This window comes from Triticum dicoccoides, chromosome 4A (genome assembly GCF_002162155.2).
Source record: "Triticum dicoccoides isolate Atlit2015 ecotype Zavitan chromosome 4A, WEW_v2.0, whole genome shotgun sequence".
NCBI lineage: Eukaryota > Viridiplantae > Streptophyta > Magnoliopsida > Poales > Poaceae > Triticum > Triticum dicoccoides.
The window spans coordinates 654,071,198-654,074,977 of record NC_041386.1 but is presented as its reverse complement, the minus strand read 5'-3'; positions in this window follow the sequence as shown (position 1 = coordinate 654,074,977).

Below are 3,780 nucleotides of genomic sequence, written 5' to 3'. Positions count from 1 at the left end.
TGTGGGACAAAGCTGAGAATGACATGATTACTAAAGGGGTCGAACTAGAGACATTGAACTGGCCAGACCGTTCAAGGATTTGGTTCTTCAGGATTGGGGGAACTTTGGACCATGAAACAGGGAAGTGCCGTTGGACGGACGAGCAACTTGCAATATATCATCGCACCGTGGGAAGGGATGTTCATTCCCGACAGAGAGAAGGACGAGCTGGCCGAGGCCCTCAGGAATCCTGAGGACCATGGACGAACACGGGGCACACCAGGCTCTGTTCTGTGGGTGGTTGGATTTCCCAGCGCAGGTGGTTACAGAAGCCAAGAGAGAAGGAGGAAAGCAGAGCTGATAGAAATGCAGAAGCTCAATGCAAGACTACAAAAGCTAGAGGAACTTGCAGCTGCCGGCCAACCATCTCAGTGGCATGAAGGTACCCCAGAAGGTACCCTGCCATCTCAGCGAAGAAGCAGCGTGGCTTCCATGGAGCTCGTTCAGCCTGACTTCACGGCTCCTAGCTACCCCATGGATACTATCATAGAGGCTCAACATTGCCAGCTTGTGATGAAATGGCAGAACATCACTATGAATGCGGCTGTTGGCTCTGTTGCACCTCCTCAACCTGATGGAACTTTTCACTGCCGTCCAATTCTACATGGCTATGCTCTTGTGACGGTGGATGAAGTAATGGAGGGATTTGAGGAGCTCGAGCTTGACCACCCTACAGGTGAAGGGGAGAATCAGCTGGTTTATGCTCTGAGGAGTACATGTCTATGGTGGAAGGAGTACATCAAGCTTCCAAACTGGACGCCTCTGCCTCCTCCTCCTCTGGCGAGTCACGGCAATCTGTCTCCTCCTCCTTCTCCTTCGGCGAGTGATCAGTTCACTCCGCCTCCTTCTTCGGCGCCTCCGGTGCGTGAGGGCACTCCGCGTCCTCCTTCACCTTCTCCGGCGCATCGGAGAAGTCCGCCCCCTCCTCTGCCTTGTCAGCAACGGCGGAAGAGATACGCCGTCGCTTCGGCTCCTCCAGCGCGTTAGAGCACTCTGCCTCCTTCTCCGCCTTGTAAGCAACAATGGAAGAGAGACGCCACCGCTCCGGCGGCTAGCAGTACAAGCAGACGTGGGAGGAAATTCAGATACGGTCCATCTCTCAAGGCTTGATAACCCACAAGTATAGGGGATCAATTGTAGCCTCTTTCGATAAGTAAGAGTGTCGAACCCAACAAGGAGCTAAAGGTAGAACAAATATTCCCTCAAGTTCTATCGACCACCGATACAACTCTATGCATGCTTAATGTTCGCTTTACCTAGAACAATTATGAAATTAGATGGATTTTGTGGGTGTTGTTGGATAGGTTTGCAAGAATATAAAGAGCACGTAAATTTAAACTAGGGGCTGTTTAGATAAAGAAACAATAAAGTTAGTATAGCGAGTGTGGAAAAGTGGTGGTAGGAGTTGCGGAATTGTCCCTAAGCAATTGACTACGTTACTACACGGATGGCAGGTTTTATGTTGGAGAGGCCACTACTAGCATGTCATCCATGATTTGGAATTCTATGCACTTATGATTGGAACTATTAGCAAGCATCCGCAACTACTAATGTTCATTAAGGTAAAACCCAACCATACATTAAGATATATTGGCCCCCCTGCAATCCCGTATGCATCAATTTCTATGCTAGGTTGAAGCTTCTGTCACTCTTGCCCTCCAATACATAGTCCTATCAACATACAACTAACCCTATGGTGTGATCCATGCGCGTGCTCATATGATGGGCACCAAAGGACAGCAGCATAACCACAAGCAAATTAAACCAATCATAGCAATTCACCAATTACCGAAAGGACAATGAAAACCTACTCAGACATCATAGGATGGCAACACATCATTGGATAATAATATGAAGCATAAAGCATCATGTTCAAGTAGAGGGTACAACGGGTTGCAGGAGAGTGGACCGCTGTAGATAGATGGGGGAAGGTGATGGAGATGTTGGTGAAGATGACAGAGGTGTTGGTGTAGATTGCGGTGATCATGATGGCCCCAGTGGCACTCCGGCGCCACCGGAAGCGAGGGGGAGATAGCCCCATCCTCCTTCTTCTTCCTTGGCCTTCTCCCTAGATGGGAGAAGGGTTTCCCCTCTGGTCCATGGTCTCCATGGCGTGGGAGGGGAAAGAGTCCCTCCGAGATTGGATCTGTCTCTCTGTCTCTCTCTGTTTTTGCGTTCCTGATTCTGCCCTTTCACTGTTTCTTATATTCCCGAAGATCCGTAACTCTGATTGGATTGAAACTTTGAACATGATTTGTTTCCAGATATTAGATTTCTTGCGGTGAAAGAAGGGAAACAACCACCTTATGGGGTGTCCACGAGGGTCAGGGGTGCGCCCACCCCTGGGTCGCGCCCCCTGCCTCGTGGGCCCCTCGAGCATCGTCTCGCGTCGATTCTTCTTCCCAAAATTCATAAATATTCCAAAATAATTCTCTGTCTGTTTTTATCCCGTTTGGACTCCGTTTGATATGGATTTTCTGCGAAACAAAAAACATGCAACAAACAAGAACTAGCACTGGGCACTGGATCAATATGTTAGTCCCAAAAATATTATAAAAGTTGCCAAAAGTATATGAAAGTTGTATAATACTAGCAAGAAGCCGGCGTGTTGCACATAACATCAAGATATATTTGTATGAGTAGTTTATCTTGTGAGAGAAAAGGTTGAACGTGGGAAGGCCTTGTTTGCAAATGTCGAAAGGGGTGTGGGTATCTTTTTGCAAAATTGCCATAGTTTCCTGTGGCACCCCGGCTCAGAGCGATCGGTTTACCTTGCATTGCCAGCCCAGAGACCTTGTCTTCTGGCAACACACAACAACATGGTACAGAAAACAACCGCTTTATTCATGCTAGCGGAGCATAGTTTATATTACAACAGTTAGCGAGGCCAAGCGGCACACACGGTGCGGCTGAACAATACGTACATTATTTAGTGAACATAAAGGGGCCTCGATCATGACAACTACTCGACAGTGGAACAACGTTGTAGCAGGACTCCATAGCACAAGGACACCGATGTGGACACGGTCTAGACTCGGACAACAATCCTTTCCAACGAGACTTTCCTGAAATCTGGCATGACACGCCAGGTCAGTACATTGGATGTACTTGCAAGCTCACAATAAGCATAAACATAATGACAGACAATATCATGATATTTAACCAATTAAGCAACAATGCAACCATATATCCAACATGCTGTGACTATGCTCAACTGGTACTCATTCTCCAGACTTGCTTACCAGAGGTGATCAATAAACATGATAATTCCAAAAACACACTCGTGATCCTTACGGCGATCACAACCCGACCAACTCGTGGCCCGTGATCCTTACGGCGATCACAACCCGACCAACTCATGGCCCGTGATCCTTACGGCGATTACAACCCGACCAACTTGTGGCCCGTGATCCTTATGGCGATCACTACCCGACCAACTCGTGGCCCGACTTAACACGATGGATTCCCTGCCATCCTCAGTACAACTTAGTGTGCATATTTTATTAAGTGTTGACCCATGGTGTAGCCTACTTTCGAGCGTATCCGTAACCGTGGACTCGGCTATCGCTAGATTAAAAACACTCTGCAGAGGTTAGTACACTGTACCCACACTACGGAACCCATGGCCTCGCACTCCCATTCGGGTGGACCAACAGCGTTCCGATGAAACCATTTCATTGTCATGACACTCCCCCGGCCCTTCCGACTCAGACCCCAACAGGCTAGTCCTGGGTGGCCCAG